A 22,915-nucleotide genomic window follows, 5' to 3' on the forward strand; every position below is an offset into this window, starting at 1 on the left:
CCTGAGTTCATTCTGTGCTTTAGCTTTTCTGACTTTGTGTTTACACGTGCTGGCTATTTGTTTGAATTCCTCTTTGGTGGTTTTCCCCCCTTTTCCATTTTTTGTACACATCCTTTTTTAATCTTAACTCAGTTAAAAGTTCTTTAGATAGCCACCCTGGCTTCTTTAGGCATCTTCCATGTTTCCGTCTCATTGGTATTGCCTGAAGTTGTGCTTTTACTATCTCCCTCTTAACAAACTCCCAGCCATCATGAACTCCCTTTCCTTTTAGTATTACTGTCCATGGGATCTCACCCAGCACTTCCCTAAGTTTTATGAAGTCGGATTTCTTAAAGTCAAGAAATTGAGTCCTAGTATGCTTGGCTGCTCCTTTCCGCTGTATAGTAAACTTCAGAAGAGCATGATCACTCGCGCCTAATGATCCTTCCACTTCTACCCCACTAACCAGGTCATCAACATTGGTTAGGACCAGATCTAAAATGGCTGTTCCTCTTGTTGCTTCTCCCACTTTCTGGACAATGAAGTTGTCTGCAAGGCCAGTGAGGAATCTGTTTGATCTTATGCTCTTGGCTGAGTTTGACATTCAGCAAATATCCGGGTAATTGAAGTCCCCCATTACTACTATCTCCCTTCCTTTTGCATGCTTGGCCATCTGTTCCAGGAAGGCATCATCTATGTGCTCCGTTTGGCTTGGGGATCTATAGTAAACTCCCACAATGAGGTCACTGTTATTCTTCTCTCCCTTAATTTTGACCCAAATGCTCTCACTTTGGCTTTGAGATTCTAAATCTTGGATCTCTTCACAGGTATACACATCCCTGACATATAACGCCACTCCTCCTCCTTTCTTGTCTGGTCTGTTTCTCTGAAATAGATTGTATCCCTCCATTATTACATTCCAATCGTGAGACTTATCCCACCAGGTTTCAGTGATGCCTATTATGTCATATTTAGTTTGCTGTACCAAGAGCTCAAGCTCATCTTGTTTATTTCCCATGCTTTGTGCATTAGTGTACAGACATTGAAGGCCATTAATCATTCCCCCGTGTCTCTTATTTAAGGATTTTTTCCTCCCACCACTAGGTCTGTGTGCTGTTTGCTCCATTTGGTCTATGACATTTGGATGATCATCGTCATCAATTGATAGACTCCTACCTTAAGGAGCACTGTCTCCCTCCCCCACATAGTCAGTTTAAAGCCCTCCTGATGAGGTTTCTGAGATTTTTGGCAAAAACATTCCTCCCAACCGTTGTGAGGTGCAGCCCATCGCTTGCCAGAAGTCCATCTTCAAGAAACTGCAGTCTGTGATCTAAGAATCCAAACCGTTCCTGTTTACACCATTTGTGAAGCCAGCTATTCACTTCCACTATTTTCCCCTCTCTCCCTGGGCCACGTCGTTCAACTGGGAGGACAGGGAAAAATTTTGCTAGAATGGGGAACAAAAGATGAGGTCGAATCGGTCATGATCAAATGAACACAAAATATAGGACATAACATACAATTTGAGGACTGGGAAAAATTGTGGAAAGGAAATTTGAAATTTACAGACTGTTATCTTTTGAAAGAAAACTACAGTGGTACCTCAGTTTACATACGCTTCAGGTTGCATACACTTCAGGGTACAGACTCCACTAACCCAGAAATAGTGCCTCAGGTTAAGAACTTTGCTTCAGGATCAGAACAGAAATTATGCTTCAGCGGCGCGGCGGCAGCAGGAGGCCCCATTAGCTAAAGTGGTGCTTCAGGTTAAGAACAGTTTCAGATTAAGAACGGATCTCTGGAATGAATTAAGTACTTAACCCGAGGTACCACTGTAGTTGGAAAATGTATAGATGGTATATTACACCAGTACAGAAAGCAAAAATATATAAAACCGAGTCAAACATATGATGGAAATGTAAAGAAAAAGAAGAGACTTTTTATCATAGGTGGTGGAAATGTAGAGAAGTTTAAAAATTGTGGGAAATGATATATAATGAATTGAAAAAAAATGTTCAGATTGACATTTGTAAAAAAAACCAGAAGCTGAATTCAGTGCGTTGTCAGAGCTTTGCAGGGAACTAGAGTTCTAAAGTGTTTGGTCCAAGAGATCTGTGGAGAGTGTTGCTTGCCCATCACCATTTGGGAAGACAATCAACCCTGTTTGAAGTTAGCAGAGTCTGGACAGTTTATGTCCAGAACCAAACATTTGGACATACGTTTCTAAAATGCATGTCAGAGTGTTCAGACAGGCTTAGTGAAGCTGAAGTACTGTCCGAGCCAGAAGAATCTGGCAGATGGGTTCACTAAACCTTTGAGCTTCCAAAACAGGGGGAGTTCTGTGAAGGGTTGGGTTTGGGCTAAGTGGCAGTGCTGACATTCACCCCAGCGGTACAGGATGAAAGGGGGTGTGAGGAGACCCAGAGCTTATAGGGTTAATAGCTCGGGAAGTTATATCCTGTCGCTGGGTGTGTGTTCACATACGGGGTTTGTACACTTTGTAATGTGAAATACTTTACTTTCTGTTTTGCTTTGAAGGGGAGAGACAGCATGTCAGCATGAGCCAGTGTGGTGTAGTGGTTAAGAGCGGTAGTCTCATAATCTGGGGAACCGGGTTCGCATCTCCGCTCCTCCACATGCAGCTGCTGGGTGACCTTGGGCCAGTCACACTTCTCTGAAGTCTCTCAGCCCCACTCACCTCACAGAGTGTTTGTTGTGGGGGAGGAAGGGAAAGGAGAATGTTAGCCGCTTTGAGACTCCTTAAAGGGAGTGAAAGGTGGGATATCAAATCCAAACTCCTCTTCTTCTTCTTCTTTCTCCCGGACTGCTGATTTATTTTGCCGCTGTATGCGTACGGAGTCTTTCTCTGCATGCCTGAGCTTTCTTCACATAGGCCACATCGCTGTTCGCAAACTCTGCTAGATGACGGGGGGGGGGGAGCACTGGTCACAGTGGAAGTGTGTTGTTTTTATCTTGTCTGCCAGGTTACCTGTTAATGGTCACTTGACTGGATGACCTGGGGAGCCTGGACATTCTTTTCTAATGATAATACTTCATTCCTGAGCCAGGTCACAGGCTCACACTATTCACACCTTAAATGTGCCCTTAAGGCAGGATTTGTGAGGACAGAGACAATGGGGAGGTTTCTAAATTTCCTTTGACCTTGTAGAGAAATATTTGAGGTGACTGAAAGAGTCAAAACTGCTTTAGGACTTTTCTTCTGGGGACTTGATAGGAAGTCAAAACTGAAGAAAAGATTTTGTAAGATAAAAGGGGGAAAATATTTATTTTCATTATTATCACTATTTATTTTATTGTATTTTTTGTGTTTCTGCAGGAGTGTGTTTTGTATGGAATGTTTGGGAGGAAATAAGACAGTAAATAACAAATAACAAACAAAATATTGATGTATGTAATTTTTATTTCTCAATTATATTTTGTGGTAGTATGGTTGTAATGTTTTTTGTAACATAAAATCATTCAATAAAAATTATTTAAAAACAAACAAACAAATCGGTCAAAATGAATAAATATCAGCAGTAAGCATTGGAGATGCAGACAAAACGAGGGAGCCTTATTCCACATGTGAACATGTCCCCAAAGGGAAAATAAAATAAAATAAAATAAATGCTATTTATTTTAAAGAAAACCAAAGCTTTCCTATTTAACATTCTAACGATAAGCATCCCAAATGAAAACAAAAGAGTGTTTCTTTACACAACCACAACGGGTAGGATGTTAATAGCAAAATACTGGAAAATTAATATCAACAAAAGATGAGTGGCAATTAAAGTTGTGCTAGTACCTTAAACTAGCCACAATGCCAAAACTTCCAAGAGACTGAGATCTACTCCCAGTAATAAAAATCCTGCCAGTGATCTACCCATTGCCTTGGAGTTCCCTAACCTATTGGTATTGGGGGACTTCAACATCCATGCTGATGCCACTCTCTCCTCACAGGCTCTGGACCTGGTGTCTTCCATGGCAACACTAGGGCTCTCCCAGTTTGTTTCAGGCCCCACACATCAAGCAGGCCACACGCTGGATTTGATCTTTGGCGTCGGTACAGATGTGGTCATGTCTCCTTCGATGAAGGTGCCATGGTCTGATCACTATGCTCTGAAAGCCAGGATTGATTTTCCACCCCCACCCTGCTTAGGTGGCGAGCCAATTTGGGCTTGCCCGCAGAGGCTGATGGACCCTGATAGATTCCGTCAGGCCTTGCGGGACCTTGCTCCCCCTGGCGACTCATTGACTGAGCTTGCTGAGGGCTGGAATATCCAGCTCCTGGCAGCCATCAATGAGATCGCACCTAGGCGCCCTCTGCGACCCTGCAGAAACTGGGCTCCCTGGTTTACCGAGGAGCTTCGGAAAATGAAGCGGGACCTCAGACGGCTAGAGCGAGTATGGCGGGGTGCCCGTGACGGAGCCTCAAGAACATCTTATAGGGTTTTTATGAAAACCTACGAGATGGCAGTGAAGGCCGCTAAGAAGTCCTACTTCTCGGCCTCCATTGCCTCCGCTAGCTCTCGCCTGGTGCAATTATTTAGTATAATTAGGTCTTTAACGTCCCCTGAAGGACAGCCAAATTTAAATAACAATCTGACACACAGCTGTGAGGCATTTGCGAGCTTTTTTGCAGAGAAGGTCCTGTTGCTCCGCCATGACCTCCCTGCCAATTTGGATACAATAAAGGAACTGGAGGCCCCTCGACTGTCCTCGGGTCCAGTACTGGACCACTTTGACCGGATATCCCCAGCCGATGTGGACAGACTCCTCCGAGCTGGAAAGCCCACCACCTGTCCTCTTGACCCGTGCCCGTCTTGGCTGATTAGAGCGTGTCCAGACGAGGTGCGGGCCCCCCTGGGGGATATCATCAATTTGTCCCTTGGCACCGGGATATTCCCAGGGGAACTGAAGGAGGCAGTGGTGCGCCTGCTCTTAAAGAAAACATCATTAGATCCCTTAGATCTATCCAATTACTGCCCGGTCTCGAATCTTCCATTCCTGGGTAAGGTGATTGAGAGAGGGGAGGGGCCACTAGGGGCGCATCAGAAGATGGCTGACAATAACATCTCTCCAACCCACACGAGGTAATTTGGAGGCTGTGATGGAAGTAAATAGCCTCCCTACCCCCCCCCAGGATTGTGGGGGGACTGCCCTTGCCTGCTGTGCCCTATACCACCCCTGAATTTGAGGGGATGGGGGCACTAGGCACAATGCCCTCCTGTGGGATTTCGGCGCTCCTGGACACCGTCTCTGATCCGCGCCACTAGCTGCAAGAACTTCAAAAGAAACAATTTGGATGAAGCGAATGCACATATTTCAAGGAAGAAGGGGGAGTAAAAAACTGCTAACAGAAGAGATCTCTGATAAAACAAGACGAGTCGGAGGAACAAGTATAAATCATGAGAAGATACGCCAAGACTCGGTATGGCAAAGGGACTGATGAGGGGGGAGACCTTCCTTTCTTTTATGTGATTAAACAAGAATCCCCCCCCCTCACAAGTCAGAAATGTCGTGTTAAGGACTTAAGCTGTGGATTTAAGACTGTGTGGAGATAAACTTTCGAACCAAAGCATGTTTTAAGAAGAGCGTGGAATGTATAAGGGCTTTGGAATGACGCAGTTAAAAATGCCATTGCCATATTGGGAAGTTCTGTCGGAGGACTTAAGTCTGAGAGGAGAAATAGAGAAATAGAGCTGTTTTTTTATTGTGGGTGAAACTCCTCAGTGGGACTTAAGAATGACAGTTCTGTAATTAATGATGGAAAGAGCGCTGTTATCTATGAAGGCGATGATATATGGAAACCATCTCGATTTGAGAATTGGAAGAACAGAAAAATTCACATAGGATTATTATTGGTGTTTATCGGCTTAAGAAGACTATCAGAAGAGATCATAAAGAAAAAATATATGAACAAGATGTGATGCGGAAACAGCAAGATAAGACTGGATAGAATTATGAACTTTGTTTGGACTGATTTGGACATTAACGCAGTAGCAAGAAGATGATCAGAATCCCCCTTCGGATTCACCTGATCAATTTTAATAGTAACAACAACAACAACAACAACAACAACAACAACAACAACAACAACAACAACAATTTTTACCCCACTCATATGTCGGGTTTCCCAGCCACTCTGGGCGGCTTCCAATAAAATATTAAAATACAATTGTCCATCAAATATTCAAAGCTTCCCTAAACATAATAACAACAACCATCCATTTTCAGTCCTTTGAAATAGCAATTAAGCATTTCTGGAAAGGGAAGTGGCATACTTTTGTATATTAGTATGAAAAGCATCCATAAGAAATCATTACTCATTTAATTTATTACTCATTATTACTCATTTTGGCAGGGGAAAGGTCTCCCTTGGGAGGTGGTGGACTCTCCTTCCTTGGAGGTTTCTCAGCAGAGATCGGACGGCCATCTGCCATGGATGCTTTAGCTGAGATTCCTGCATTGCTGGGGGTTGTAATAATAATAATAATAATAATAATAATAATAATAATAATAATAATAATAATAATAATAAAAATTTATTATTTATACCCTGCCCATCTGGCTGGATTTCCCCAGCCACTCTGGGCGGCTTCCAATAAAACACTAAAATACAATAACCTATTAAACAGGGCTGCCTGTTTAGGGAACTAGACCCGGCCCCCTCTTGCTTCGGGTTGGACTAGATGACCCTGGGATCCCCTCCTCTCTCTCCACTCCTGAATTCTAGGAGGAGCTTCCTTGCCTCCTGCAAAGCCCTTTTCCCTGCAAGCTCTTCCTCTGGTTTCTGGACAAGGGAGGGAGATGCCCAGAGTCCGGCCAAGAGCCTCACCCCCCAAAAGGATATCTGGGCATTGGCAGCTGCCCCCCTAAATGCATAAAAAATAATAAAAATCTGAGGTTCTGCCAAGCGAGAGAGGGCTGAGCGAGGGAGGACTCGGCTTGGCAAGGGTTAAAGGGAACTGAGCTGCCTTCCTAGAGAGGACAGGAAGCAAGGGGGGCAGGTCCTCCAGAGCCAAGGCCCCTCCCTCCCCAGTCCTTCCCTTGCTTCGGTGTCTCTCCTGCAAGGGCCGAATCGCAGCCCCCTCCCGGGATCTGGTGAGTCTCCTCTCTCTCCCCCCAGAGGGTGCAGTGGGGAGACGGGGAGGGGTCCCAGGGCTGCAGCAGGGGAGGGGGCCTGGGGGGGCCTGATCTGCTCCTGCGGGGGGGGGACCCCAAGTCAGGGAGGAGAGGGTCCTGCCAGGGAGGGGCCAGGTCTGCAGCGCTCGCCTTCCTGCAGATCAGAGGATCCCTGACTCCCCCGAAATCTCCCTTTTTAAAACAAAGGAGTCCCTGGGACTTTAACTCTGTGTGACGTCGCTCAGCCTCATTGCACAACAAAGGAAACATGTGCAAATGGTTTTCCAAAGCTGGAGGAGGAGGTGGACTAGCCCCCCCCCCCAAAAAAAAAACCACGGGGAGGGAGGAAGGGAAAGTAGGAAAGAGAGGCCAGGGATAAAGAGAGGGATCCCAGGCCATAGTCTGGCTGCTGCATTGCAAACCAGTTTGTTTTAAGCTATCTAACAGAACAACAAAAAATCAAGGGAGATGTCTTTGGCCCCACCCACTTGGCCCTCAGGGGATTGGCCAGATACATTCCTGGCCCTCAGAAGAGAGAAAAAGAGACCTCACCCCACGAATCTGTCTGGACAGCGGCAGAGATTGCAGAAAAGGAGACAGAAGCAGGGAGTGGGGGTGGGGGGAGCAACTCCAGAGGACCCCCGGGGTGAGGACCCCCACTAGAGAAAAGCATCCATTTATCACAAGATACAAATGACTCCCTTGTCATTCGGTTCTGACTTCATGCATTGACTGGAAGGCAGCAGAAACCAGGTTGATTAATCTGACAGAAATCCCTTCAGTTGCCTCCACATTCTGCATTGCTTGAAGGCTAGAGACTTATTTCTTCTCCTCTTCCTCCACCTCTTCCTCTTTCTTTTCAAAAAGATATCTCATGGTCTGGGATGCGGTGCAGTCCAACCCAGGTTTGCAGCAAGACTCAGGGAACCATTCCCCCCCCCCGTCCCCGTCCTACAAATTCTGTAACAGAACAATGTATTTGCTTTGTAGGATTTGCTAGAGCTTCTCATTTAGACGGGCAGAACTTGGCAGAAGACCAAAGGGTTCCTTCCGATCTCTCAGAGGCTTCCTGAGAGCACAGATGGATGAGCAAGACTCAGCTGGCCCTGGAACAGGAAGAGGCCATGCCAGCCAAACTGGGAGCAGGGAGGGATTCTGGGAAAACCCAGTGCAGAAGATCCTGGGTGAGGAGGACACCCTCCGCTCAGAGGTGCAGAGCCAGGAGTTGAGGCAGTTCTGCTGCCAGGAGGCCAAAGGACCCCGAGAGGTTTGCAGCCGACTCCACCACCTTGACCATCAGTGGCTGAAGCCAGAAAGGCACACGAAAGCTGAGATGCTGGACCTGGTGATCTTGGAGCAGTTCCTGGCTGTCCTTCCCCCGGAGATGGAGAGCTGGGTGAGGGAATGCGGAGCGGAGACCAGTTCCCAGGCGGTGGCCCTGGCTGAAGGTTTCCTCCTGAGTCAGGCAGAGGAGAGGAAGCAGGTGAGAGAGACTTTCCTCTGGATACTCCCAAGGGGCTCCAAACAGGATGGAGAACATCCCATAATGGTCTGCTGATGGCCCATCCTTTTTCTGGGAAGGCATCCATGGAATGAGATCTAACACCCTTCAAGTCTTTGTCATTCTCTTTCTAGTATTTCTCCCCATTCTCTGTTTTGAATCCTTGTTTCTTTCTCAGGGAAAGGCTCTCTTTGCAGAAATGGACCTGGATTCCTGTGAGGCAGAGAGGCCTCCGTTGGACACCAGAGAGAGGTCACTGGGTAAGGAGGAAGGTGGTTTTTCTCCACTGGTCTCATTCTCTTGGTTTTCCAATTCATCTGAGGGTTCTTTTCATCTTGTTTTGGGGGGAGACAGTTGGGAACAAGGGTCCAGAAGAGGGGAGATGTATTTCTGCACCAACTAACATATTAAATGGGCACAAACATTCAAATGCTCTCAGCAGGTAAATCTTTCTCAAAGGCCGATCTGTAGTTAGAGATGCCCTGTTTCACCTGTGAGAGAAGCAGGCACTCCTGGCGTCCTGTTTACCTTTTTTCTCGTGCAGGTGACAGAAGGATGCCGGCAAGACCTCCTGATCTGTCTTTTTATGGGGGCAGAAGGGAAGCAGCGGCTGTGGAACCAGATCAGGTCAGTGGAAGCTGCCTTGTGGGGACAGAGGCCGAGGGATGGAGCAATGTCATGGACTGGTTGGGCACAGAGGAATGGTGGGAGGAAGCAGCCGGGGAACCAGGAAGGGAAGATGGCTCAGAGCCCAAGGAGTGGAGGTGGAGGAAGGATGGGCGGTCAGAGGGAGATAGGGAGAAGCCTGGGAAGAGAAGGTGTCAGAAGCTGAAGGGGAAACAGGGCTTAGTGAGCTGGGAGACTCTGTGGCAGAATGCAGTGCAGAATCAGAGGCAGAAGAGGAAGGAGGCGAGTGGGAGAGGAAGGTCGAGAGGCTGAGGTGAGTCAGGAGAAGGAGGAGCCACCGGTGGCTCCCTCTCCTTTTGCCAGAAGCCACCCTCCCTGCTTGTCTCTCAGAGCCAGGAGACCCCCTCTGCTAGATCATCCAAGACAAATGGCCATTCAAAATAGGCTTATTTTATTTCTAGATTGATCACTGAATGCTAAAATTGATTTCTAAGCAGTGGACAAATGCGAACAAATAGCGGCCTGGATTCACCTAACCAGCCCCATCGGCTGCAAAATGGGGCCTGCCTCCCATTCCTCCCCCTCCCCATTTGTCCATGAACCCCTCGATTTTGGCTCTAGTTCTTAGGAGGGAACAGCTCAGGAGGAGAGGAGAAAGTGGATCCTTCTATTGGGGAAACTGGAATGCTTGCCTAGGCAGAATGACTTGAATAACACAAGGTGGAGTACCACCTATTTGCACAAAAACGAATACCCATAATTTAAACTTAGAATAAAATAAGCATCCATAAATAAAATGTGCAGCAAAGCAATCCTATTGAAACAACACCGCAATTTACAGGAAGGAAACAACAGAGCATTGTGGAGCAGATCATATTTCTGCTGTCTCAGAGGAGGACATTTCCCTTTTTCTTTTAGGGTCCAGTGTGCTTTGAAGATGTCGCTGTTCATTTCACGGACAAGGAGTGGGCGTTGCTGGATCCTGACCAGAGAGCTCTGCATAAGGACGTCATGGAGGAGAATCGTGGGATCGTGGCCTCTCTTGGTAAGGCTCCCTGTGGGATCGTCATATCTGCCTGGAAATACAAAAAATACCTCTATGTGACCAATCTCATATATTTCACAGAGCTCAACAGCGCCCCCTGCAACACCTGGGAACCTAACACCCCCACGATAAACAGTAAATTACAGTTTTCTCTTTGAACAATCTTCCTCAAATTATTCCTTTTTCTACCACGATTGGGCTGGTCTAAACTGCCCAGGCCATCTTAAATGTCAGCTTCAGAATTGTTAGGAAAGATAGTAGCTTCAGGTTTTCTGTTTTTGTTTTTGCTCCTGTCAGTCTTGGGTTGACCAAAGAGATGACTGACATTGGAGATGGAGGGGATGCCATGACTGGGCCAAAACAAAATCCATCCCAGAGAAGAAGAGCTAGGCTTATTGAATTTCAGGTAGAAGTAGCAGTGGTGATGATGATGATGATGTTGATGATACAGTGGTACCTCGGTTTACAAACTTTCCGGAACAGGACTGTTCTTAAATCAAGGTACCACTGTAGTAATAATAATAATTTATATTTATACCCTGCCCATCTGCCCAGCCACTCTGGGCAGCTTCCAACACACATATAAACATGAAACATAAATAATAATAATAATCTGATCCCATATATAAAAAACATTAACTTTAAAATGAACAACTTATACTATTGGCCAAAATTGTGGAAACCTATTTTGAAAGGTGTATTTCTGAGGTTTGATGGCTCATAACACTACTTTTGTGTGGAGTAATACCATAAAATTATATAGCAATCGAAAGATAATTTAATGAAGAATATAATGCAATGAATTTTATGAAGGAGTATTTATTGGAACAGCAGTCATAAAGAAAAAACGTGAAACCTTTGGTAACCATTGGTAACCTTTAGCTTTAATTACGGCCTTACAATGCCTTCCCATGAAGTGAACCAAGTTTTTAGTTCTGCAGCTGTAATAATGGGAAACCAAGACTGAATTATTGCCTCTGCTAATTGGGCTTTATTGCTGGGTTGCTTCTGACTAACAAGTTTCTTTAGTCGGCTCCAAATATTTCTGATTGGGTTAAAGTGTGGGCTATTCAGTATGGACTAAAGTGTGGGCTATTCAGGATGCCTTCAGTATGCTGATGACACCCAACTCTATCTGTTGATGGACGGCCATCCTGACTCGGCCCCAGACACACTGACCAGATGTTTGGAAGCTGTGGCTGGATGGTTACGTGGGAGCCGGTTGAAGCTAAATCCTTCGAAGACAGAGGTCCTGTGGCTGGGACGGGGCGATATGGGATTGGGGGGGCAACTCCCATCTCTTGCGGGGGTGCAATTAGTGCCAGCACCGTCTGTTAAGAGTTTGGGTGTAATCTTCGACACCTCCCTTTCCATGGAGGCACAGATTGCAGCTATAACAAAGGCGGCATTTTTTCATCTCCGCCAAGCTAAGCAGTTGGCTCCTTATCTCTCTCGCCCTGACCTAGCCACTGTGATCCACGCGATGGTCACCTCCAGACTGGATTATTGTAACTCGCTCTACGTGGGGCTGCCTTTGAGACTGACCCTGAAACTCCAGCGGGTGCAGAATGCCACAGCGACACTCCTTACGGGGTCTTCGCTGCGAGATCACATTCATCCGGTGCTATACCAGCTGCACTGGCTCCCAGTGGAGTACAGGATCAGGTTTAAGCTGCTGGTTTTAACCTTTAAAGCCCTATACGGCCTAGGACCCTCGTACCTACGGGACCGCCTCTCACATAAGTATCAATGGTTGCCAAAACAGGAGGTTTTCAAAGAATATCTGAAAAATAAATATAGTAGTTTAAATTCTGTCGCAGCATTCGAGGAACTTCAGTAATAGTTGCAAGGTAGATATAAGAAATTAGATTTATTAAGAATAAGTTTAATTATGATAAAAGTGTGTATTGGCAATAAGTAATATGAATTTGAAATATGGAATAGACGGGAGGTTGGGTCTTTAGTGTTAAGACCAATAGATGTTTATTGTTTGCTAAGAAAATTATGTGTCTATGGTTATTTTTGTAATTTGTGTGTAATTTGGTATTTGTGTTTTTTTTCTTTTTTCTTGTTGTATAAATAAAAAACTTTATTTTTTTAAAAAAGGACACTACCTTGCTTGGTAGTGATGGCATGAAATACGCAAGTTTCTTTAATCGGAGAAGAGGAGAAGAATCAGAGAAGATTTACATCCTACTTGCATTACACCGACTGTGAAACACCCAGACAGTGTGATGATCTGGGGTTGTATGGCAGCAAAAGGTGTGGGCAGAATTTGCGTCATTAATGGGAATATAAATGCGGGAGAATGCATAAACGAAATACGTGAGCCCAAACTGAAGTGTTCCGCAGGTGATATTTTCCCAGATACCGAAGCATTTATATATTTTCAGCAGGATTCAGCTCTATGTCATGTTGCTGCTGTGTGCAAAAGGTACATTCAAGATAATGATATTTCACTGCTGGAATGGCCTGGGAATAATAATAATAATAATAATAATAATAATAATAATAATTTTTATTTCTATCCTGCCCTCCCCAGCCGAAGCCGGGCTCAGGGCAGCTAACAACAATAAAACAGTACAACAGTACAACACAACACTCTAAAATCATTCATTATAAAATTAATTCAAATCAAACCAATGGCAACCATTGGGCCAGAGCTCCGTGAAGATTGCCGAAGGAGGGAGTCAGGCTGTGCCCTGGCCAAAGGCCTGGTGGAACAGCTCTGTCTTGCAGGCCCTGCAGAAAGATGTCAAGTCCTGCAGGGCCCTAGTCTCTTGTGACAGAGTGTTCCACCAGATCGAAGCCACAGCCAAAAAAGCCCTGGCTCTAGTTGAAGCCAGCCTAACCTCTCTGTGGCCTGGGACCTTCAAGATATTTTTATTTGAAGACCGTAAGTGTCAGAGTTGCTCCCCGATCCTAGCTCACAGAGGATCACGCTAGCCAGCGATCATTAAGTAAAAGTCTTTATTGAGTTACAGTTTCCATTCTCAAGCTGCTGCGTGCAACTCTACGTCTTATGGTTAGATCGGCGAAGCTCCGTCTGAGTCTCCGCCCCTTGTGCACCAACTTAATATCCTAGCCCTGCTCCACCTTTTCCGCCTGACTGTTCTCCTCTGGGTCCCTCTGCCCCCCGGGGTCTCTTCCCTCCGGGATTCCTCTGACGCCGACCCCCCGGACCCTCCTGTCTCCTTGCGCCGGGCTTTAGGACCTGGCTCCCTCTCCGGGCTGCCTACTGCGTCACCTTCCTGTGCATTTGAACTTGGCGCGCGCGCCCAACCTTCCACTTTCCGTCTGACCGTTTCTTCGCTCCCCGATGGAGGTGTGGCCACTCCTGACTCGTGCCCTCCCTCCTGTTGTGAGCTGCCAGCGCTTGATCCCTGGCGCCCTTCCTCTTCCCTGCTCTCTGGCGGTGACGCTGGTCCCGATTTCCAACTGCTCCCCTCTGAGTCCCCTCTGGCTCTATCTTCCTGGGGTGTCCCCCTAGGCTCCCCCCTTGCCCTGGCCACTGGTGCTCCTTTCTGTGAATCTTCTGATTCACTGGAAAGACTCGGAGATCTCGGGTCGTCGTCATCACTCATCTTTTCTTCTGCCTCCTCCCCCTCGCTCTCTGTTTCCTCCCTTGCCCTTGCCTCTGCTCCTGAACCCCTGACATCCATCCCCCCCTCGAAGCCCCCTCTTCCCCCCTCCCCTCCTTCCGGTGCGGGAGCTGGGTGCTTCCGTGTCAGGGGGACGAATGTCGGATACAGTTCGCTTCCCGTGGTGGGCCTCCATCTGAAGTCTTCCGGTTCTTCCTCCCTGCTCTCGTCGACGACGGTCACCTCCGCTTCCATCTCTGTGCCGCCGTGCTCGAAACCCGGGTCGTCCCCGAAAACGTCCATGTCCGTCTCTCCCTCGCTTCCTTCTGGAGACGTTGCTCGTCCTGGACCCTCCAGCCACTTTCTGCGGAACTGCTCCTCTGGTCGATCATCCCACCAATACGAGGGTTCTGAAGCAGATCCCGAGGGTGACCCCTCCGGGGAACGGGCGTCTCGTGTCGGTTCCTCGTCCGAGTCGAACCCCCGGAACGTGCTGGCTGAAAGCGTGGGCGTGAAAAGCCAGTCGTTGAAAAAGTCTGCTGGCATTGGCCTATGTGGGAAGAGGGCATGAAACTCTTCTTTGAGCAGAGGTTCGTCTAAAGCGTAGCCCGGCACCCAGCTGTTGGCACTGGCCGGGGTGCCCTCCTTGGCGAGAAGGTATTCTACCCCCTCTTCCCCCCATCTGGAGTCCAAAATCTCCGTGACTTCGTTGATGCTCTCCTCCTGTGCCACTCCCGCTTGCCCGGTTCTCTCTCTGAACGGACTCGGTGCCGTTCCTGGTTCCTGAAACCTGTGAGGTGCCTTGTAGGGAGTGAGCACCGATCTGTGGAACACCGGATGCATCCTGGAACCCTCCGGAAGCGCCAGCCTGAAAGCCACCGGGTTGACCTGCTCTTCGACTTGGTAGGGCCCCAGTTGTTTATGCCCTAGTTTCTTCTTCGCCAACGACCTGGCCGGCACTGCGTGGGCTGCTAACCAGACCCAGTCTCCCACATGGATCTCTTCGCCAACCCTTCTGTGTTTGTCCGCTTGTACCTTGTATGCGTGTTTGGCCAGCTCCAGGTGCCGCCGCAGCTGATCTTGGACCTCCTGCAACTCCGACGCGAACGCATCTGCTGTCTGCGGCTCCCCCTCCCCCACTCTTTCCAGTCCCGGGAAGGTTCTGGGGTGCCTCCCGTTGTTGGCGAAGAACGGCGTGACCCCCGTGGACACGTGCTTCGTGTTGTTGTAGGCGAACTCGGCGAGAGGCAGGTAATCCACCCACGTCGCAGGCTGTTGATTCGCATAACATCTCAGGTACTGCTGCATGATGGCATTGACCCACTCCGCTTGCCCGTTGGTCTGCGGGTGTCTAGCCGACGCCAGGTTGATCTTGACGTTCAGGAAGCCCATCAGCTTCTGCCAGAAATTCGAGATGAACTGTCGCCCTCGGTCGGACAGAATAGACCGCGGCTGACCGTGAACCTTGAACACGTGGTCTATGAACAGTTGGGCGGTTTGTTCCGCCGTGGCCACCTTAGCACACGGAATGAAATGTGCCATCTTGGAGAACAAGTCCACCACCACCAGCACGGCCGTCTTGCCCCTCGAGCTGGGCAGATCCGTGACAAAGTCCAGGGCCACTCTCTCCCATGGTTCGAACGGAGTTTGCAGCGGTTCCAACAGTCCAGCCGGCGGTCTGTGCACTGGTTTGGCCCTCTGGCAGGTGTCACACCTCGCCACGTAGTCCGTGACTTCCCCTCTCATTCCAGGCCACCAGAAGTCTCTGGCGACTAATTCCACCGTCTTCTCCTTGCCAAAGTGCCCGGCAGTGGGCGCGTCGTGCAGCTGCTGCAGTACCTTGGCGCGAAGTTCGTCTCCCGGCACGTAGATGGCCCCTTTACGGATGAGCAATCCATCTCGCAGCTGGAACTTGTCGGTCGCTGCCGTGCCCCTTTGCACCTCTGCCATCTTTGCTTGCGCGAAGGAGTCATCCTGCAACGCTCGTCGCACCGCCTCCAGGTCAACTGTTGCCGCAGCGCACGCCCACACTGTTGGTGCGAAGATGTGCATGGCGGCCGCTGGCGTTGCTTCCTCCAGATACTGTGGCTTACGGGAGAGAGCATCCGCCATGACGTTGGTGTCCCCCGGGACATACTCTATTCGGAAGTCGAAGTTCGCAAAGAACTCAGCCCAACGTATCTGCCTCTGGTTCAGGAACTGTGCCGTGCGCCAGTGCTCCAGATTCTTGTGGTCCGTGCAGACCTGCACCGTGTGCTTGGCGCCGATCAGGAAGTGCCTCCACGCTTTGAACGCTGCATGAATGGCCAGCAACTCCCTGTCCCAGATGGTGTAGTTCTGTTCGGACTTGCTGAGCTTCCTGGAGTAAAACGCTCCCGGCCGCAAAACCCCCTTCGGGTCTTTCTGCAGCAGGACTGCTCCCACGGCTGTGTCCGAAGCGTCTGTCTCCACCCTCATCGGCCTGCTGGGGTCGACATGAAGCAGCTGCTCTTCCGACGCGAAGAGATGCTTGAGTGCCTGAAAGGACTGCTCCGCCTGCTCTGTCCAGATGAACTTCTTTTTCTTGGAGCTGAGCGTGTCCGTGATGGCCGCTGTCTGCATAGCAAAGCCTTTGATAAACTTGCGATAGAAGTTCGCGAAGCCGACAAACCGTTGGACCTCCTTCCGGTTGTGTGGGCTTTTCCAATCCAACACCGCTCGAACCTTGGCGCTGTCCATGGTGAGCCCCTTGTCAGACAACTTGTAGCCCAGAAAATCCACCTCCGTCACGTCGAATTGGCACTTCTCCAGCTTGGCGTAAAGCCTATGCTGCTGTAGCCTGCTCAGCACTTCCTTGACGTGTCTGTCATGCTCCTGCTGCGATTCCGAAAAGATCAGGATGTCATCCAAGAAACAGACGCACGTCTTGTAGAGGAGCCCCGCCAACACGTGATGCATGAACGCTTGAAAAACGTGGGAGCCATTTTGCAATCCAAAAGGCATAACTCTATATTCGTATGTGCCCAGGGGCGTGAACATGGCTGTCTTCCACTCATCTCCTTCCCGCATGCGAATGAGGTTGTACGCCCCTCGCAGGTCCAACTTGGTGAACACGCTGCCCTTCCGTACCTTTGCGAGGAGGTCGTCGATTCGGGGCATGGGGAAGTCCGATGGCTTGGTCACACTGTTTAAGATGCGATAGTCCACTACAAGTCTTTTTTGGGGCGTGTCCCGCTTCTTAACAAAGAATACAGGACTGCCCCCCGCTGCCTTGGACTCTCGGATGAAACCGCGCTCCAAATTATGATCTATGAACTCTTTGAGTTCCTGCAGTTCGTCCTCAGACATGGAATACAGCTTCCCTTTGGGCAGCGCCGCCCCCGGCAGCAGGTCAATTGTGCAGTCATATGGTCTGTGGGGGGGTAGCCTGTCTGCCTCCTTCTCGCAGAAAACCTCCAAAAATTCTGCGTACTTGTGGGGAACCGCTCGCAGCGTGCCTAGCTGCAGCTGTGACTCCTCTTCCTCTCCTTCCTGCCGGGGCACGATGCAGTGTTCAGCACAAAAGGAAGAGCCGAAGGTCAGCTGCCTCTGGTACCAAGCCAGCGTCGGGCTGTGCTTGTCCAGCCAACTCATGCCCAATACAATAGGCGTGTCCGACAGTTGAGTGACGTTGAAGCTGATGATTTCCCTGTGATTCCCAAGTCGCATCACCATTGGTGGCGTCTGCTTCACCACTTGCCCCCCTAGCAGCTCCCTGCCATCCACCGTGACAACCTGCAGGGGCAGCGTGGCCGGCAGCAACTGTATAGCGTGCCGGTCGACAAAGTCCTGCCCTATAAAGTCCGCATTGCTTCCTGAGTCAATGGTGATTGGCACGTCCATGGTGATTCCATTGGGCAGCTGGAGCGATGCGGTGAGCCTCACTACTGGTTTGGGCGGGAGGGGGTCCATGGGCTGTAAAATCTCTGGGGACTGCTTCACTGACACGTCTGGCTGGGCCCCAGTGCCTCTTCCTCCAGCCAGACTCCGTCGTTTCCCTGCTGTGGTTCTCCTTGCTGCGTTGCTGCAGTTACCATTGCTGAGGCTGCAGTGTGCTTGTGGAGCCTCCGGGGACACTCTTTCGCCATATGCTCTGGATCCTCGCAGATGTAACACTTCCTGTTCCCTCTAGGAGGCTTCGCTTTCACTGTTGCCGGTGCTAGGGCTCTGGCTGCTGACTGAGCCCTTGCACTTCCAACCTCCATAGGTTTCGCCCCTCCTCCTGGCGGAGGCGTGGATTGCGCACGCGCTGCTTCTCTGGGAAGGAAGGAGGAGCCCCTGGCTGGTTCGCGCCCTCCACGCCCTTCATCCCTGCTCCACGGACGTTCTTCCAGCCGCACCCCCACCGCCAGCGCTCTCTGAACGATCTCCTGCGTGGTCCGGGGTCTCTCCCCCCTCGCAATTTCATCTTTAACCGAGCCGTGCAATCCCTCCCAAAACAGGTCTCTGACAGGAGCCGAATCTCTGTCCCATTCCAGGGCACTGACCAAAGCGAAAAAGCGGGCATGGTACTGCCTTACGCTGGCCCTCCCTTGCTTCAGTCCATGTATCTGCTGCCGAGCAAGATCCACGTCAATGCTTGATAAAAAACACCCATCCATCGCTTTAATAAAGGCATCCGCATTTTGGAGCGCCGGATCCTTATCCCTCCACAAATTGCGCAGCCATGCTTTAGCATCTCCATGCAAATGGGACATGATGAACCCCACTTTCTCTTGCTCATCTCTAAAGTCTTTGTTCAGCAGTTGCAGTGCACACATTACATCTGCTCTAAAGTTGGGGTACTGTTGCAGATTCCCATCGAAGTGAGAGACCAGACCACCTGTTCGTCTCCCCAACCCAATCCCCTCCAGTTTGGGTGTCAGTTGCCCTTGCTTCGTAAGCACTTCCAACCTGACCTGGAGATCCCTGTAGGCGGCAGCTGCGTCCTCCTCTCTCTTCCTGGATGCAAGAGCCTCGGCATTCAGTCGTGACACTGCTTCTCTGAGTTCCGCTATCTGCTGTTCAGCCGTCATGTTGTCTGCCGTTCGTGAGCTCGCTAGTAGGCACCCGCTTTCTCTCCTCTCCGTGAGGCCGTAGATGCCCACAACAGAAGAGACGGAGCTTACTGTCAGAGTTGCTCCCCGATCCTAGCTCACAGAGGATCACGCTAGCCAGCGATCATTAAGTAAAAGTCTTTATTGAGTTACAGTTTCCATTCTCAAGCTGCTGCGTGCAACTCTACGTCTTATGGTTAGATCGGCGAAGCTCCGTCTGAGTCTCCGCCCCTTGTGCACCAACTTAATATCCTAGCCCTGCTCCACCTTTTCCGCCTGACTGTTCTCCTCTGGGTCCCTCTGCCCCCCGGGGTCTCTTCCCGCCGGGATTCCTCTGACGCCGACCCCCCGGACCCTCCTGTCTCCTTGCGCTGGGCTTTAGGACCTGGCTCCCTCTCCGGGCTGCCTACTGCGTCACCTTCCTGTGCATTTGAACTTGGCGCGCGCGCCCAACCTTCCACTTTCCGTCTGACCGTTTCTTCGCTCCCCGATGGAGGTGTGGCCACTCCTGACTCGTGCCCTCCCTCCTGTTGTGAGCTGCCAGCGCTTGATCCCTGGCGCCCTTCCTCTTCCCTGCTCTCTGGCGGTGACGCTGGTCCCGATTTCCAACTGCTCCCCTCTGAGTCCCCTCTGCTCTATCTTCCTGGGGTGTCCCCCTAGGCTCCCCCCTTGCCCTGGCCACTGGTGCTCCTTTCTGTGAATCTTCTGATTCACTGGAAAGACTCGGAGATCTCGGGTTGTCGTCATCACTCATCTTTTCTTCTGCCTCCTCCCCCTCGCTCTCTGTTTCCTCCCTTGCCCTTGCCTCTGCTCCTGAACCCCTGACAGTAAGTTTTTCCTGTTTTGATTTATTCTTTATTTTTTCTGATAAACCATCTGATAAACCATCTAATTCGGCATATTCTGTCAGCTTTTGGATCCAATCTTGTATAGAGGGGATTTCATTACTCTGCCATTTTGCTGCAATCAAAACTATTGTTGCCGCCGTCACATATAAAAAGATACCCTTTCTCTTTTGTGGAATATCCAAATCTGTTATTCCCAGGAGGTAGGCCTCTGTTTTTTTATTGAAAGAGATCTTTAGCATTTTTTGCAGTTCTGCATGTATACTCTCCCAGAATACCTGTATTTTCCTACATATCCACCACATATGGTAGAATGTTCCTGAGTCTCTGCATCTCCAGCAATTACTTGACACATTTTTATACATTTTGGAAAGTTTCCATGGTGTTAGATACCACCGATGTTGCATTTTTTGAAAGTTCTCTCTAATAGTGTAACAGTTTGTGAATTTCCAATTGATCTTCCATAAATTTTCCCATTGGGCATGGTTATGGAATGGCCAAAATCCTGGGACCACCTCACCATTGCCACTGTTACCTCCTCCTCTTTGACTGTCCAGTCAAGGAGGAGTCGATAAGTTTTGGAAAGAGTTTTTCTTTTAGAATTTACAAGATCAGATTCGAATCGGGACATTTCTGTTGAGAACCCCTTTTGTTTGTCAGATTTAAATTTTCCAAATAACTGATGGTATTGGAACCAGTCTGAAATGTGTTCTCTTATTTCCTCAAAGTTTTTTAATTTTATTTGGTTATCTTCATTTTTTAGAAGTATTGTATATGTTGGCCAGCTTTCCTGGGTATTTTTCCGTTTTACTGCTATGGCTTCTATTGGAGAAGTCTACCACGGGACTTTAGGCTCCATCAGGTCTTTATATTTTTCCCATACAGCAAAGAGTGACTTTCTTATTATATGGTTGGTAAAATTTTTATGAATTTTCGCTTTTCCATATATCAGGTAGGCGTGCCATCCCCAACGATTGTCAAAACTTTCCAGGTCCAGGAGGTCCGGATCCTGCAACGTGCACCAATCCTTTTAGCCAGGTGAAACAGGCTGCCTCGTAGTAAAGTTTTAGGTCGGGTAGGGAAAAGCCTCCTCTCTTTTATGTCTATTAAGATCAGGTGTTTAATCCTAGGTTTCTTCCCTTCTCACAGGAATTTGGAAATTTCTCTTTGCCATATCTTGAGACAACCTGTCAAGTAAGGTAGTGTCCCATTGTTCCGCTGTCCAGTTAACATGGGTTTAATCTTTTCAACCTTTGCTTGAGAGATAACAAAGGCTTTTTCCTTAGAATTCTAACATTTAGACCAGTCCTTGCACTCAACTTCCCATTACATTGTGCCTGTCATCTTGTATACACCAAGATGATTTTCTTCTGTCATGTAGGCACAGTCTCTCCACTTGTCCATCGTCACTTGCCTTTGTACACATTCCCTGCCTTAACAAGTCTGATTTTGTAGTGACTGAGTCTCCTTATACCTCTTCAAAAATATAGAAAGGCCAACTTTGGTTAAGTATTCCCCAATCTCTCTTCTAATTTCTCCATAACTGTAGCCTTCTTCACTTAATAGTACACTCTTACTCACTTTCTGGGGACCAGTCAACTCTTTGTGCCATTTCTATAATCTTATTATGTTTTACACCCTCACTAAATGAAAGAACACACAAAACCAACCAACTTGATAGCAATCACATAACACACTGACAAAAGTCAACCTAAGCAAGCTGTGCTTTCTTTTTCTGGTTATTTGGCTATACTTTTGATAGAATACGGGTAATTGAACAAACTTTGTTGGATTGCAATCTCGATTGCATTCTTGATTGAATTATCTTTCCACTAATATATAATTTTATGACATTACTCCAAATGAAGTGGTGTTAGGAGCCATCAAACCTCTGAAATACACTTTTTTCCAAAAGTCTTCCACAATTTTGACCACTACTGTATATCAAACAAAGCAACATTCAACAACTCATCAGAATTTCATAATAAATATGTTGGTTAATGACAAAAAATACAGGTAATGAACACATACCCAACTCCCTTCAGTTCTTTTCCATTTGTTCCTGAGGCTCTAATCCCTTTTTGTCTCCATTGCAGATTGTGATGAATTGGAAATTGAGAGCAAAGGTGACAACGAAAAATTCCCCAGAGAGGAGAAGCCACACAAAAATTTGGAGTGTGGAGAAAGCTGCAGTCAGAGCTCCCATTCCACTTCCCATCAACAAAATGTCATTGGAAAGAAAGTCTATCAGTGCATGGAATGTGGAAAGAGCTTCACTCGTAGCTCCTCTCTCACTTATCATCAAAGAATTCATACAGGGGAGAAACCCTATCAGTGTGTGGAATGTGGAAAGAGCTTCACTGGTAGCTCCTCTCTCACTTATCATCAAAGAATTCATACAGGGGAGAAGCCCTATCAGTGTGTGGAATGTGGAAAGAGCTTCACCTGTAGCTCCTCTCTCACTTCCCATCAAAGAATTCATACAGGGGAGAAGCCCTATCAGTGTGTGGAATGTGGAAAGAGCTTTACTCATAGCGCCTCTCTAACTTTCCATCAAAGAATTCATACAGAGGAGAAACCGTATCAGTGTGTGGAATGTGGAAAGAGCTTCAGTCATAGTGCCCATCTCACTTCCCATCAAAGAATTCACACATGGGAAAAACCCTATCAGTGCGTAGAATGTGGAAAGAGCTTCAGTCAGAGCTCAGATCTCACTAAGCATCAAAGAATTCATACAAGGGAGAAACCCTATCAGTGTGTGGAATGTGGAAAGAGCTTCACTGATAGCTCCAATCTCACTTCCCATCAAAGAATTCACACAGGGGAAAAACCCTATCAGTGCGTAGAATGTGGAAAGAGCTTCAGTCAGAGCTCCCATCTCACTTCCCATCAAAGAATTCATACAGGGGAGATGCCCTATCAGTGTGTGGAATGTGGAAAGAGCTTCAATAGAAGCTCCAATTTCACTTCCCATCAAAGAATTCATACAGGGGAGAAACCCTATCAGTGTGTGGAATGTGGAAAGAGCTTCTGTCAGAGCTCTGCTCTCACTTCCCATCACAGAATTCATACAGGGGAGAAACCCTATCAGTGTGTGGAATGTGGAAAGAGCTTCACTGTTAGCTCTAAACTCACTTCCCATCAAAGAATCCATACGA

The 22,915-nt window shown here is 48.3% G+C and overlaps 1 protein-coding gene and 1 long non-coding RNA gene across 2 annotated transcripts in view; both read left to right on the top strand.

Moving 5' to 3' along the window:
* Positions 1-6,918: 6,918 nt before the first annotated feature.
* The window catches only part of LOC309530321 (uncharacterized protein), a 275,292-nt gene continuing 259,295 nt past the window's right edge, over positions 6,919-22,915 (top strand). Inside the window, exon 1 of the mRNA XM_082219142.1 lies at positions 6,919-7,083. The gene's annotated coding sequence lies outside the window, so the exon portion shown is untranslated. The remainder of the gene's footprint in view (positions 7,084-22,915) is intronic.
* On the top strand, positions 20,887-21,999 carry LOC309530690. The gene is made up of 2 exons (XR_014218851.1): positions 20,887-20,956; positions 21,854-21,999. It is a non-coding gene; the product is annotated as an uncharacterized lncRNA (long non-coding RNA).

Source organism: Podarcis vaucheri, assembly GCF_965113315.1.
Source record: "Podarcis vaucheri genome assembly, chromosome: 4".
Lineage (NCBI taxonomy): Eukaryota > Metazoa > Chordata > Lepidosauria > Squamata > Lacertidae > Podarcis > Podarcis vaucheri.